The following is a 16525-nucleotide window of genomic DNA, read 5'->3' on the forward strand; positions in this document are numbered from 1 at the left end:
GGAACCCCTGAAATAGGAGAAGGGAAGGGGGAGGAAGGGAGAAAGATGTTCTGTCATCCCCCCCCCCCACCTTTATGCATGAAGTATCAGGAGAAAGGGTGCTAAACATGAGTAGATAAAGATCAAAGTTAGTGGATGGATAAGGCAGGAAGGATACTATTCAGAAAATAGTTAGCACCTTCACTGATAAAGATTCCACCACCCCATATCTTGATTAAATCCACAAGGAAAGCTTGGAATTACAATACATATGCAAATTCAATTCAATTAATTATGGACTTAATCAAGATATGGGGTGGTGGAACCTTTATCAATGAAGGTGATAACTACTTTCTAAATGGTATCCTTCCTGTCTTATCCATCCACTGACTTTGATCTTTATCTACTCAGGTTTAGCACCCTTTCTCCTGATACTTTATGCATAGAGGTAAGAGGTGGGCGATAAAACATGTAGATGGTATCATGAGCTTTCATGGGCACAGCCTACTTCTTCAGATGACTGGAGTTATGATTAGAGGATAAGGAAACTTGAAATAAATGGTGGGGGGGGGAGATGTTCTATTAGTCTATAAAGTGCTACCAGACCATTTGCTTGCTGTTTTCCTTCTCTATAGGTATCAACTAGAAGGAGAGGCATCGAGCTCCGTCTGCAACTAAGGGCAGTAACAAAGGAACTGAGGGGAGGGAGTTGGTCCACAAGCACCAATCACAAAGGCACAAACTGCAAGTACTTCCTTTCCCATCGCACATGCGTAGGCCACCAGATACTACTGGGAAAACTCTGATCTACAGCACCGGGATGAGCCCAGCATCCATAGTGACACTGCTCAAAGAAGAACTTCCTCTTATAAATTCTATGAAAGTTAACTCAAACACTACAAAACACAACTCACAACAGAGATTATTATGTGTTCATTTTTCATATTTTTGCATATCACATATAATTAGTACATTACGTTGAAAAAAGTATGCGTTTACTATCATGGTGTCTGTCACACCAAGTGCTGTCTCTCATCTGTGCTTGCTAGAGTTATAGGAGGTGGTCTTTTAATATGAATAAGCTATGACTAAAATGAGACTGTAAAAAGCTCATTTTCACTTTTGTTCAGAGAAAAAGATAGTCTGATTTTCAGAAGTCAAAGTCCAAGGCATTAATTCAAAGTTTTCTCAGAGGGGTAGCTGTTTTAGTCTGTAACTAAAAAACAAGCAGTCCTGTGGCAGCTTAGAGACTAAAACCCACTTCATCAGATACGCTTAAAGTTTTCTGTTAGCTTTCTTGAGCATTTTTAGATAAATGTGAGCTTTCGGTGTATACCTATGGTCTAATGCAATTCTTTGATGCATTAACAAAAATATAGAATAGCAACATGAAGTAGGACTGTCAATCGCAGCTAACTCGAGTAACTGAAAAATTAATTATTCAAAATATTATTCACAATTAATCACAGTTTTGATTGTGTTAAACAATAGAATACCAATTTAAAATGATCACATTTTGGTTGTTTTTCTACACTTTAAAATATTATTTCAGTTAGAGTACAGATATGATTTCAGTTACAATACAGTGCTCATTTTTACAGATATGTGCCTATAGTGCAATTTCTATCATGAATGTGCAATTTACAAATGCAGATTTTTGTTACATAACTTCACTCAAAAACAAAAAAAATGTAGAGCCAACAAGTGTACACAGACCTACTTCTTATTCAGCCAATCACTAAGACAAACACGTTTGTTTACATTTACGAAAGATAACACTGCCCACTTCTTATTTACGAAAGATAACACTGCCCACTTATTTACTGTTTCATTTGAAAGCAAGGTATTTATGTGCCAGATATGCTAAACATTCCTATGCCCCTTTGTGCTTCAGCCACAATTCTAGAGAACGTGCTTCCATATTGGTGACAAATGTTAAAAATAACATGTTAATTAAATTTGAGACTCAAATCCTTGGGGAAGTATTTTATGCCTCCTGCTCAGTTTCATATACACTTTGTCATATTTCATATTACGGCAGTAGCAATCTCAGATGATGACTCAGCATACATTGTTTGTTTTAAGAACTCTTTCACTGCAGATTTGACAAAATGGAAAAGTACCAATATGAGATTTCTAAAGATAGCTACAGAACTTGAGCCAAGGTATAAGAATCTGAAGTTCCTTTCAAAATCTGAGAAGGCCAAGGTGTAGAACATGCTGTGAGAAGTCATAAAAGAACAACACTCCAATGCAGAAACTATAAAACCCGAACCACCATAAAAGAAAAATCAAACTTCTCCTGATGGCATCTGACTCATGATGATGAAAATGAATATACAACTGTCTGTACTGCTTTAGACTGTATTGATCAGAACCCAACATTATGGATGCATGCCCTCTGTAACGGTGCTTGAAACAAATGGACATACTACAAGTGACACTGTAAAGATGACACTTATGTCCTGTAAATGTAGACACTTTCATCTGAAAAACCGGCTGAACAAGAAGGAGGACTGGGTACACTCGTAGGTGCTAATGTTTAACATGGTTTTATTTTTGAATGCAGGGTTTTTTTTTGTTTGTTTTTTTTTAAAACACATAATTCTACATTAGTAAGTTCAATTTCTATGATAAAGACACTGTACTACAGTCCACGTATTCGAAGAACTGTTTTAGTTTTTTACTACAGTGCAAATATTTGCAATCAAAGAAATAAAGTGAGCACTGTACACTTTGTATTGTTTGTTATAATTGACATCAATATATTTGAAAAACGTAAAAAACAGCCAAAATATTTAAATGGTATTCTATAGTTTAACTGCATAATTAAATTGCAAGATTAATTGTGATTAATTTGTAATCACTTGACAGCTCTAACAGGAAAATAATATTACCTCTGCATTTGGCACTGTATATGACCATTACTGGAATTCTGCGCATAGTTCTAGTGTCTGCAGTTCAAGAAGGATATTAATAATTAAGACAGGATTAAAAAAAGAATGATGAAAAGTTTAGAAGTCATAACTTGTAGGGAAAGACTCAAAGGATCAATCTGTTTACCGTATCAAAGAGAAAACTAAGGGTTGATTTGATCACAATTTCTAAGTACCTACATGAGAAAAAGAAATTGGGTAACTGCTCTTCAGCCTAGCAAAGAAGTTTATAACAAAATCCAAGGGCTGGAAGTTGAAGCTAAAAACATTCAAACTAAAAAATTAAAAACATACTTTTGAGAGTGAGGGTAACTAACCATTGGAACAGCTTATCAAGAGCGGTGATAGAATCTTCAAGTTTTTAAATCACCTTTGGATTTTATTTTTAAGAGGTATAACTCTAGTTCCACCATGTCTACTGGACTTGAAGCAGAAATTAATTCAAGCAAAGCGGCCTGTGCTATGAAGGAAGTCAAAATGGATCAAGACAAAAGTCCCTTCTGGCCTTAAACTGGCCTTTACCTTTTCTTAATTTACAGATCTTGGTTTCTTCTCGGTCCCTCATGAACTCAACAGTAAATACTCACTAGAACCTGCAAAAACAAAAATTTATTTATTTTAGTTTTAAAATTTCAATAATAGGTGCTAGCACAGATACAGTATAACATTTTGTCATCCAACACTTATGTCCTGTAAATGTAGACACTTTTTCATCTGAAAAACCGGCTGAACAAATATTGGAATAAATTGCCAAGGGAGGTGGTGGAATCTCCCTCTCTGGAGATATTTAAGAACAGGTTAGATAGACATCTGTCAGGGATGGTGTAGACGGAGCTTGGTCCTGCCTTGAGGGCGGGGGGCTGGACTCGATGACCTCTCGAGGTCCCTTCCAGTCCTATGATTCTGTGATTCTAAGAGATACGAAGACAGAGGACAGACAGTAATAGAGAAGGAGAAAGATATGGCACGAGAGTCAGAAACAGCTAGAGGAACATATTCCCCCCCTAAAAAGCAAAATAAAGGAATGAACTAAAAGTTTACTTACTCACTGCCCTATTCTATCTACTCTATCTTGGAGCAAAGTTCCCACTGGAAATTTTGGGAGCAGGGCTAAGCCTTTCACTGAAACGAGGAAAGGTTCTGGCAGATACAAGACAGTAGGGAAAGGCTCTGGCCAGAGGCACCTGCCAGAACCTTCCCTTGTTGCCAGAGTCTCTCAGTCCAGTGAGACGGTTCCAGCAGCAGGAAAGCAGGATTCTACATTACTAAAAATTGCAGTGTAGATGTGGGAAGCACTGCTTGGGTTTGTAACTAACAATATAAAGCATATATCTTAGGATCCAGGCTTGTACAAGGGCACTCTACTCACCTAAATCATACCTCACCACGTACATCATGGAGCAGTGAAAATACTCTGCACATAATAATAAGTGTTGATGTAGCTTGTACATTTGAAAAACATCACTTATGCAGAAAAAAAATCTAAGTAGAGGGCTTACACAACTTCTCAGACATTTTTGTATTTATTTTATACTTCAGTTCAGTGAGCACTGGAATAATCTATTGCAGGATCCCTTCCTACTGAACTCATCCAAACAACTAATGCTTGTCTCTCCAAAAAGCAATACAATTCAAAAATATGCCATGTAACAAAAGTATTGACAAATCAACAATGCCTAGAAAAAATGCAGAACCTCAACAGTAGATTTGAACACCATGGAATCACTGTAATCAGGAATATGATTTTACTGAATTTCTACAGTTTGTGCAGTACCTGGTATAATAGGGTCCTGCTTCTTGATTAGGTCACTGTTAATACTGTTTAGTATTGCTAATTACAGTAACTACAGAAACCACTATTTATACCCTAAATTAATCTATTATAAAATGTGGGCATACTGGTTGGATAACTGTTCTCAGAGTAGTTATCAATGGTTTACAGTCATGATAACAGGGCATAATAAGGAGGGTTCTGTAGGAATCAATTTGGGGACCTATTCTGTTCAATATCTTCATCAACGATTTAGATAATGGCAGAGAGAATACTACACTTAAAGTCTGCGGATGACACCAACTTGGGAGGGGTTGCTATTGCTTTAGAGGAGAGGGTTAAAATGATCAGGTTGCTAAGGCCTCACAAGAGAGTCCTATTAAGCCAGCTAACACTATGCTAAGGTTCCAAGAAGGAGAGGACTCCCAAACTAGGGAAAATATCTGATGGATGAATAAATAAATGAAACACTTAAATAAATGTGGTATCGGTAAGACAGGAACATAGAATATGATTCTCAACTGGAGAATGATGTTTAGATATTGTGCTAGATGTACTCTCAGTAAACAGAGTTAGGGCTAGCAGATAGCTTCCAAATGAAGTACCTTATATTTTGCTGTATTCTCTCAGAAATTTTGCTGTTATGTACCAACGTGTTCTAGGCTGTGGCAGAACAGCTTCTTTTGGAGGTTGTTAACCAGACTGCATCCAGGTTGGTGACTGTAATCAAGCTGGTTAAGTTCTGATCTCTATTTTGCAAAATCATATCAGTTAAAACAGGGATTGTGATCAGATGCCAAACTCAGACTTGAAGAAGAGCTCTGTATAAGCTCAACAGTTTCTCTCTCACACCAAGTGAAGTGGGTCCAACAAAAAAATATTACCTTACTCATTTTCTCTGAGGTTTGTTTCCTGTCCATCTTTAATACAAGTGTGGCAAAAAGCTCTAGGAGCAGACAAACTGAATTTCTCATTTGCTAAGTTTGATCTTCCTCAGATGAGCCAACATCTTTCTCATTTGATTCCTTAGATGTTCAGCCACAATTGCCAAATACTTGCTAAATTCTGTTGATAGTGTGGAAAGTAGGAGTTTTTATTGGTAGTGAGATGCTCCTATTCTGAATCCTAGATATTTCTTGTGGATGGATGAAGAGATGTGAAAGCAGGTAACTTGCAGATCAAAAGTTACAAACTGGTCTGCTGGACTTAAGAAAATTAGAGAGGCAAGAGTTACCCTCCTGAATTTGCAACAAGGGGTGAATCTTTTGAGATATTTTTAAATCTATAATTGGGCTCCAGCCACCCATTTTACTTTGGAATTAGAAAGTAATGAGAATAAAACCCCTCACTCTGAATTCTAAGGTACCTCTTCTACTGTTTCAAACTGCTGAAGATAATCCACAATAACTTCAGAGGGGAGTCCCAGAAAAGGAGATGGGAAAGTGGAGGATAGCGGATAGGAGAGAACTGAAAATGGATAAAGTACTGTTTGACCACAAGTTTCAGGACCCACTAGTATCAGGTGATGTAAGGCTGGGCTTCTCAAAAATTAAAAATGTGGTTGCCCAAAAAGTGGGATGGGGGAAGAGAAGGACTATTTATCCTTCAAAGGTTCTCCTCAGCTCTCAATGATGTTATCAAACTTGCTGCCAGAGGAAAAAGGCAAAAGATCTTCCACATGAAGAATCTTTAATTCCTTCCTCAGAGATTCCAATGGTCTTTGAGCATTAGAGTAAGACACAAAGGGCTTCCATCTGGTGAAGTTTTGGGATGTGGTTTGCTTCCTCCGTTAGAGCAGAGTATAACTCTCAGGTCCTTTAATAAATGAACAGCTTCCTCAGTCTATGTATTGAACAATTCATAAACTTTGAACAGGATTCATGGTTGATTGGTCCACCCTGGATAGTTTAGAAGATTACTGCCACAAAGCCATGCGCACAACAATAAAGGTGGCCACTGAATGTACAACCATATCAGAGGTATCTAGAGCAGGTTGCAGAGATGTTCAGGACACTAATTGTCCCCAAGACTCCAGGTATTTTAGTTCTTCCCTTTATTCACATGGAAGCTTCTCTGAATAGGACTTAACAAGACTTTGAACTTTCTCACCCATTACCAAGACAGTTTCCCCAATTATCACCTGTAATACCATTAACTCACAAACATCCCACTCTCCCTACCTTTAATATCAGCAATTCACAGACACTTACCTTCCTTCCTCCCCCTTCCCACCCACCCCCCCGCATCCCCCTTCTGTTCTGCAATGTGATTTGTCCTTTTCATATTTGTTCATTTTTTTAATTGTATCCTTTGGTATATATGGTTGTGACTACTTTCTTCCACTATTTGATCTGAGGAAGTGGGTCTGGCCCACGAAAGCTCATCATCTAATAAACCATCTTGTTAGTCTTTAAAGTGCTACATTGTCCTGCATTTTGCTTCTCTGAATAGTGACACCTTGTTGCAGTTCAGATAGCAATATTTTGACCGCAGAGCCTAATAATTACACATACACATCTGGAGAGTAGCTAAGGAATACACTTTCCTGTCAATTCAATCAAGCTTCTTTAGGGTCCTTCTCTCGGTGTCATTTTTTGAGCCTCTTATTTTTTTCATCTTCTAGTGGGAAATGGATGCCACTGATGTTGGGACATGCCTCAAAAACTGGAGTGTGAACTGCCTTTTGGTCAAGTCACATTACCAGATATACAAACATAATGGGGCTTGTGTTGTCTTATATTAGAGGTATAGTTAAACTTCAGAGAAACACATGTTTTTCATGGGTTGATCACAGCATAAAGAACAAATCTGGTGGATGTGTTCATACAGTAGATAAACACAAATACTGTACTGTACTACTGTTATGTTTGTAATTTGTCCTATATAAAAAAACCACACATATTGCTTTTGTATACTTTCATTAGTTATAGGCGTGTAAAAGTACACAAGACCAAATTTCAGGGTCTATGATGTGTTTTTTCAAAGCTGTGAATCTGATAGAGCCCTACTTCAGCAGCAGCAGGATGGACGACCTTTAGTGAAATGTAATATGCATTTCATGAAATGAAATCCCTTAGCCTTAGCACAACTACTTTAATGTTTTTTAAAACTATCTTGGCAGTTCAAAAGGATGAATCTAAGTTATTCATCTCTTCTATAGATGAATCATTGCTCACATTTCTATGGAGAAATGAAGGTGCAGCTGTCTTCCTAAATTAAGAAATACAGCATCGCATAATTCCACATGTATTCCTCCCTTCAATGGTATAGACTACGGCTCTTTCCAGCAGCTGCAGTCTCTTCAGGCAACCCTGAAGGCCCTACCTCCACAACGAATGAATGAACCCACTAGGCTTCAATCTGCAAACATGAACAGAGAAGTAAAGGTACATTAGAGGCCTTAACACACCCTTCCCACAAAACAGAACTACTTTTTAAAATCAAGATTCACCCTTCACTGTCTTGTACAATATGATGGCCAGTGGGAAAATTAGTCAAGTCACACTTACAGTTTGAGATTAAGTTGTGGGATATGCTAATATGAACAAAAGATCGTACTGCATCTAACAAGAAGGTGAGAATTACAGGGGCTATTTATAATTACTGAATAGCCCTAGGTATTTAATTAACTGCACACGTTATTTGGAACATAAGCCAAAATGCAGTTTGACACACTTATTCTAGAAAAAATTACTTTTTAATGCATGTAAGTGCTACTTCAAAAGTTTAATACCCTAAAATGTAGCTTGCTTACTCATTTTTTAAAAAAGAGACTCCCAACAAATGTCTGCCCATGGAAATAAACCTCATGAATATGCTAGAACAGTTCAACAAACTTCCCAAATTGTACTTCAGAGCAAATTTAAACACAAGTTCATAACTGCATTCAGAAAGGAAGGCAAGAAATATGTTGTCTGACTGCAAGTTAACTCTGACTAATAAACAAGACCTGTACATGTAGTAAAAGCGTGTATGACCCCGAACAAGCAATTCAGTAGTGTAAACATGAAAACACGTTTGAAAAATTCCAGTTTAAATCTCAAGCACTGAAATAACTTCACCTTTTCAATAAATGCAAACATTACCTGAGCGATAGCTAAATTATATAGTTTTCAAGAAGCTGGGGAATGCTCTCGCACTTGCCAAGGTGCGCCACTGGTAAATACAGTTACTCACTAAGAGCACATCTGCCCTTTCCAACAAAGAGGCTCCAGACTCAGTGTGAGTATGCCTGGTCCCCCCCATACTTAGTCTAGGGGTACCAGAACAGAGTGACTTTTTACTGGCCATACGGTCAAGCAATGTGGGTAAGGAGATGGAGATAAAGGTGGGGCTGAAAGGAAGGGGCAGGGCTGCAAAGGAAGGACCACTGTTCCGGTGCCAGTGGCCTCCCCACATTTTTAGGGACCTTTTGCCATTCCTGACTTAGTCTTGTATTTTGCATAGGACCCATGGAATGTACCAACCACTGACCCACGGAATGTACCAACCACTATGATACAAGGGAGATGGGATGATAATTACCAGTGACTCAATCATTTCTCTACTTTTATATGAGCTATCCACCATAAGGAAGTTAAGAGTAATAGTTGAAAGAAAGACAAGAACCAGAAAGGTTTATGTCAAAAAATCCTCGAGAGCCAACTCTCAAAAGCCTAAACACACTACTTAAAACTACAAGATATAGCTCAGATTTCCAATCTAAGAGAGCCATGTGATGGCAGTTTTTTCTGACTTCAGCTACCATAGAGCAAATCAATTCTCAAAAGACAGATAACCTAAAACAGGCTTGCTCTCCAGTCCCCTGGGAATGCAATACAACTTTACTAACAACAATGCTGAAGAAAAGTTTTAATTTTAGAAGTTTTCATCTATCAGTAGCTTTGCTTTAAAAAAGCATGCATATTTCCCATGCATTCCCTAGGGAAATTGACTTTTAAAAAGCACTCTGAGAAAACCATGCTAAACAGAGGAAAGTGTTGTATGGTAGTGTGGTTTGTGTTTGGTTTTAGTATAATAATTATTAGAAGGTGAATATCATTGCAGTAACTGGGCTAACTATACATAAACATCATCAAAATCATTCCCTCATTTCTTAAGGACAGAGACGTCTAGCAGTCAGACCACCCTATTCCACAGCATGGCACTTTGATCTTTTGGATTCTCAAATATATACACACAAGAACCGAAGAGTTACTATAGGATGTGGTCCCAAGAATAAGCAATGCTTGAGAAGAAATCCTGTCACCGTGTCTTAAGACCTCAGAGCATGGAAATCTTGCAGAGTGGGTCAGGCAAGACTGCTTTGTCAACCAACCAACTGGGGATGAACTTGGAGAAAGAAACCAAAATACCACAACAGTCTTGGACTGTGTCCATAGCAAATAATATCACGACTACCATGCTTGAACACACATACTGAACAAGAATGATTCCAGAATGAAGTTGAGTCACTTACTACGACCCTCAAGTATCTCTCCAATAAGACCAAACAAATGAGGCCATTTCTTCTATCCTTGCTCAATGTAGTTTTGAAGTATTTGCAATGATGTCTGATCTCTCAATACCGCCATTAAATGTTTGGATCCCAAGATGAGGGTGCCATAGAAAACCTTAGATTATATAAGCTCACTGCTGAGATCTAAGGTTTTTATATCATAGTAAGCTCCTGAAACCTGAATGGTTGACATCCAAACATTTAGAGGCTGAGAGAATTGGCTTTCCATCACAGTCTCAAAGATCTTTTCACAAAATAGGGGGATTAAATGAGTGTGTTGGCAAGAACTTCATTATCTACATATCATTTATTTAGCAAAGGCCAGACTACATAATTGTTGAGTGAAGTTTAAAATACGTGTAGCTTTTCTTAATTAAAACCATTCATTTACACGCCCCCTCAAGTTTTTATCTAAAAAGAAAGGTTTAAGTTTACTCAAAAAATGTCTGAAATGAAGACCCTCAAAAAGGTTGCAAATATCACTAAAGAGACTAAGGCACTACAAGTGAGCAACTTAAATTAAAACAGTCTCCAAATAACATGATTAAGTTCATTTTTTAAAGTTAACAGTCACTGAAGAAACTTGGACCTTCACATTAAGGATCAATCGATCATTACATCTGAAAGAAAAATGTGCCAGTTGCATGGTAGATGGTTTCAATTCTAGATTAAGTCTAAAGAAGGGTGGAAAATGTCTAAAAATATCTACTGTTCCTTTCATCCTTGCCCTGCTGACATTTCGGTAGCAATAATTTGTGAAGTAGATGAATGTGAATAATTTTCACAGGAGGTGCCTTTTAGACAAGGTCTTGACAAATATACCTATATACACACACAAACACACATTTCCCTTTTTTCTTAGAACTAGATTCATCACCCTTTTGTGCATTATTGAAATGCATTATCATTCTAAACAAAACCTCTTTACATTTTCTTTGTTATAAAATTATAGATTTGCTCTGCAGAGAAGTTTTTAAAATTTCCTGTGAAGCTCAATTGTGAGAGGGAAGGCCGCCTACACAGCAGAGAAAGTGAGAAAAACACACTTGCAGAGCTGAAAAAAAGTCTACCAATGTGGGCGTACATAGGGGGAGAAAAGGAAAAGATCCAAATTCTAGTGAAAAGACTGTTTTCCTATATCAGTATGGGAAAGAACTAAAATGCATTGCTTGGAGATGAGCAAAATGACTGATTTCTATTCCAAACAAGTAAGTTATCAGATGTCAAGTGCCACTACTATAGGTAATTCTAAAATAAAGCTATTATAAATTAATATCCTTAATGTGAGAAGCTTTAAATCTGGGCAGGAATGCTGCATTTCCCCTCATTTTTGGAACTCCTTGTATTGGATGCACTTACAGAAAGAAAACCACTTATGTACTAGCAGCTGTTCAAAGCTTAAGGAGCTAGTGATGGAGTATACAACTCCCATACCAGAGACCTAAGGGACTGAGGAACAGCTTTGGGCCCAATCAGCCCCACCCAACTACACCTGCAAACCCTGCACAAGTTAAAAGCAGGTCTTAAAAAAGGGGAGCAGAGCAGCTCAAAGGCAGGCAATGAAAGGGAAAAGATGGCTGTCCTGAGCTCTAAGGGGAAAGTACTGTACAGGAAACCATTACCTGAGGCCTGACAACAGTCCTGTGCAAACCTATGAAAGACAAGCGACTGACTGAGTATGCATTGAAGCTAAAGATGACTGGATAGTTGTCCACAGAAGCAGCAGCTTAGCACCAGAAGATGTTCAATGCAGCTGCCCAGCATAGGCACTGGACCAGTGCCTGGTGAAGAGGATGGGCCCCAGCACTCCCATCCACTCCAAGAGGATGTTACGACAGGACCCTGCTTCTAGGGTGAGAAGCCAGTTAGAAAAGACTGGCTGTTCAAGAACCCAGCCCCCAAAAATCCCACTGCTAACGGCAGAACTGAAGACTCTTAGGTGGATGGGGGAAGACACTGAACGACAGAACTAGTCAGCACTGCTGGTAGTTGTGCCCCACTTAATACAATAAAACAGTTTCATTAAAATTACATCCAAAGACTTCCCTCCATATTTAAATCAGAAAACTATTGTCACAGGTTCTTCAGCTGATTTCAAATGCCACAAGGATGGAAACATTTCTAATGAAGATAGCACAAAAAGGAACATCAGTGCAAATGCAGAACTTAGTGACAAAAGGCCTGGTCTTGCTCACATTTAAGATAATGAGTGTGACATTGACTTTGATGGTAGTGAAATCATAACCCCATAGTAGAGAAGACTACCCTAGCACTTCTGCGGTACTGCACACAATCTTGGCACTTACTTAACGCTGGAATCTTCAAAGTCAATGGGAGCTGAACATCTCATTCCCTTAGAAATTTGACTGAGATTTTCAAAAGGGTCTAACTCCCATAGCTAGTCAAAATTTGGACTCCTGCAACTACAGGACAGTTAGCCATCATGATGGATAGCTTCACATATCACCCACTAGGGACCCTCCAACTGAATGAAGTTATACATGTTGAAGGACTCAAAAAAGTACCTCCTCCTCCTCTAGAGGAAGATACCATAACAATCATGCTTATAAGCTTACCTTACAACTGGTGCTCATGCTAGAAAGCAATGAATCTCTATAAATAAATTGCAAAAGATTTGCACATTGATATTGCCTTCTGGGCTAAGGAACTGGAGCTTTAAATATTAATTGCACTTACATATTTGAATGGGTACATATTATCCCTATTTCAAAGATTCCAAAACAGAGGCACAGAAGTTAAAAATGAGATTTTAGAAGTGCCTACATGACTTGGGAACATAACATCCCATTGACCTACTCAAAGTTTCAGTGAGTTTGATAGAACAAAATAGTAGAATAGGATAGAGAATAAATTATTACTTCTTTATAAATCCATGGTATTCCAACACCTTGAATATTGTGTACAGATGTGGTTGCTTCATCACAAAAGAGATACCTTAGCATTGGAAAAAGTTCAGAGAAGGGCAACAAAAATTATTTGGGGGTTTGAACAGTTGCCCTCTGAAGAGAGATTAAAAAGACTGGGATATTTCATATTAGAGAAGAGAAGATTCATGGGGGATATGACAGAGCTCTATAAAAATCAACATATGATAATCTTTGGGAAGAAAACAACCCTGCTGATGTGTAGGAAGAGAAGAAAAAGATACCTTGAGTAGTAACGATGGTTTTTCAAGATGTGTGTCCCTATAAGTGCTCCCCCATAGACATGTCTATGTCCCTTCTTCGTGACAGAAGACTTTTAGATAGCAGTGACTGTTTGGTCTACACATGTACTCTCTCTGTCTTATACTGCATGTCCGAATCCCTCTCATTCCTGTTAATGAGAATTCGAAGTAGAGGGGAGAAGGCACCAATAAGGATGCACATCAAAAAACTGTCATTACTGCACAGGGTGAATAACTTTTTCATCTTCAAGTAGTGCTCCACTGTAGGTAAATCCCTAGCAATACTCCCTATAAACCTTGAGGCTTTGGAGTCAAATCTATTACAGAAGTCAATATTGGAGCCAGAGACAGCATCAGAAGCTGAGTCTGCAAAGGTACGAGCAGTTCCCCAAACTGCTAACCTACATACCTCTGTAATAGGGAAATTTGATGAATACCACAGAAGAGGAGGTGGATCTTGTGAAATGAATTCAGATTCCAGGTAGAGGCTGCAGATTGCAGGCACAATAGCAATAATTTATGCAGCCTGGAATTAATTTAGAAAGGCTGCGATTTGATATGGCAAATCCCTTGCATCTGCCCACAATTGAGAGGAATAGTTTAGGAGATTTCTCAAGTCTTTTTTCTATCCAAATACAATGCCAAAGCTTTCCTGACCTCTAGCATATGTAGTAGTGCTTCTCTGTTGTCACAACTACAGAAACAAAGGCACAGAAAGCTAAGGTATCTTACCCAAAGTTGCCCAACAGGTCAACTGGAGAACCAAAAAAACAGAACTCAGTTCTCTTAAATCCCATCCTGGAAACCTTTGCTGTGATCCACACACACCATCCTCTGATCTCTAAGATTTGAGTAGTCATGGTATAAAAGTAACACGTCAATGACTATATGATCCCCGGCATGCTAGCTGAATCCCCGGCATGCTAGCTGAAAGTGACTATTAGCCAGAGTACAGATATACACAATGCATAGCATGAAAAATACAATGAATATTTAAATAAGACACACCAAACTACGTAACTGAACAAGCCTAGGCTGCTTTTCAGTTACTGAACAGCAACTCTGCACACGATATACTTAATACATGCTAACAAAGTAAAACATCTCCAATGTTGCATAAAATTTGCTTGCTAGTGGTATATCACAAAGGTGGCTATAAATTCAGTGTTACCTGTCTGTGCCTCAATGTCCCTATTGATAAAATAAAAATAGTAATGATCTCTCTAAAAGAGAAGAATGATTAATATTCATAAAGGATATGAAGATTAAAAGCATTGAGAGGGGATTGAAGGAATTTAGGGAATCTATTTTCTATTAATGTTCTCAATGAAAAAAGTTGCGTCATTTAGTAGCACTAATTTCTTTTCTTCGAAGGTCTAAGAAATTTATCAATAGCTAAACATGAAGTAAAATCATAGCTAACAAAACTTCACTTGAGCTTTATGCCCAGCCATGACCTGCAGCAAAGGCTTCAGAAAGGACCTGTCTGTCTTTAATCTTGTCTTTCCTTTTAATTCATCTATCTAAACTTGCATTTTTAATTTTTTCTCTCTCATTAAAAAATTGATAAAATATTAAAAGGTAGGACTTAGCAAGATACTGAAATAAAGAAGAGAAGGTTAATTTGCAGTAACTAAAATACTTTGAATACATTGTTTCTAACTAGGGACATGAATAGGTAACCAGGAGCTGCTAGCGGCAGTCCCACCACCAGCCTATGGGCTGGAGCATAACCAGACCAGGATCCTGCTTATTCAGTTAACCAGTTAAACATTAACATAATTAACTGATTGTAATTTTACAACCTTATTTCTAACAGATCCATTATGAAGGATATAGAGTGAATTATCTTGCAAGTCCCAGAACGATTAAAGTTATAACTATTAAAGTGCAATGCAAATCAACCCATAGCTTAGACTAAAACTGGATGTGTAACAAACCTCCCATTGCTCCAGAAAACTTGATTCCTCACCATCTTCCCTGAACCTTCTGTGTACCACATTCTTAGCTGGTGTAAAAGCAGTCTCAGGATTAAAAAGCTACAAATATCTCCCACCAGTTATACTCAATGTTTACTGAGCACAGCTAAAAATCTGACCCAATATTTTCATCTTATATGAAAACTGGAGGAAAATGGTCTTGATGCTTTCAAATTAGATGGACTCATCAGTTTTTTAGGTTAAGTATTTCTCGTGCACAAAATCCTCGTTCAAAACATTCCCATGCAACAGCACCAGTCAGTATGAAAGAGTCCAAGATCTACCACTAGACATGTGGTCACCAACCAGTAGATCGGGATCTACTGGTAGCAGTGGCGGTCCGTCAATACAGGTGAACTAGGCGGTCACCTAGGGCGCCAAGATAAATGGCCTTTGAGGGCTTTGGAGGCAGGGGTAACGATTGCGTGTTTAGCCTAGAGCACCTGTTGCCGACAGCTCATCTAGGGCCACTCCTGACTGGTAGATCTTGGAGCCTCTGACAGGTGATCCTGACTGGTTTCACCAGGGAGCTATCAAGCATTGGCACTTCAGTTGCCCCTCCACCCATTGTCATGCTGCTCCTACCCTCTGTCTTGGAGCTGCCCGCATGGGAGCCTCCTGCTTGCTGTGCAGAGTATGGGAAGAAAAGAGGGGGGCACTGATATCAGTGTGTTCCACCACCCCCACTTCTGTACCCTATCACCCCACAGTGAAAAGGGGATGGAGGGAGCTTGGCAATGCAAATCTCTAGCACTCACACACCATATGCATCTCTGACAGTCTCACAAACACCAACTGTCCTTCACTCTAATCTCCAGACCCAACATACACATGGGGGTTGTGGTTACTGCTGTTACTGCTTGCAAAGTTTGTTATTTTTGGTGTTTGATTGTTCTGTGCATTTCACTTTTATGCTTAACTTTAATTATTTGAGTAGTGAGTTCTAAAATGCATAGCCTGTCATGGCTGGAGTAATTATCTCTATGGTAACCGCTGCTCCTGCAAGTGGCTGGCATGTCCCTGCAGCCCCTGTGAAAGGTGGAGCAGGGGGTCTTCACATGCTGTCCTTGCCTGCAGACACAACTCTTGTAGCTTCCATTAATCAATTACAGGCAGTACCCGGGTTACGTACAAGATAAGAACAAACCTACAGTCCCTAAGTTGAATCTGTATGTA

At 38.7% G+C, this 16525-nt stretch overlaps 1 protein-coding gene across 17 annotated transcripts in view; it reads right to left on the minus strand.

The window, feature by feature from the left end:
- The window catches only part of SIPA1L1 (signal induced proliferation associated 1 like 1), a 350322-nt gene that overhangs the window by 261299 nt on the left and 72498 nt on the right, over nucleotides 1-16525 (minus strand). For 12 of the 17 annotated variants that reach the window (XM_075927309.1, XM_075927305.1, XM_075927304.1 and 9 more), the window contains one exon: nucleotides 3438-3508. The exons of 4 other annotated variants lie outside the window; for them this stretch is intronic. The gene's annotated coding sequence lies outside the window, so the exon portion shown is untranslated. Of the gene's footprint in view, nucleotides 1-2876; nucleotides 2934-3437; nucleotides 3509-16525 lie in introns of all 17 variants that reach the window. One more of the 17 variants, XM_075927298.1, reaches the window with a different exon arrangement.

This window comes from Pelodiscus sinensis, chromosome 4, assembly GCF_049634645.1.
Source record: "Pelodiscus sinensis isolate JC-2024 chromosome 4, ASM4963464v1, whole genome shotgun sequence".
Taxonomy (NCBI): domain Eukaryota; kingdom Metazoa; phylum Chordata; order Testudines; family Trionychidae; genus Pelodiscus; species Pelodiscus sinensis.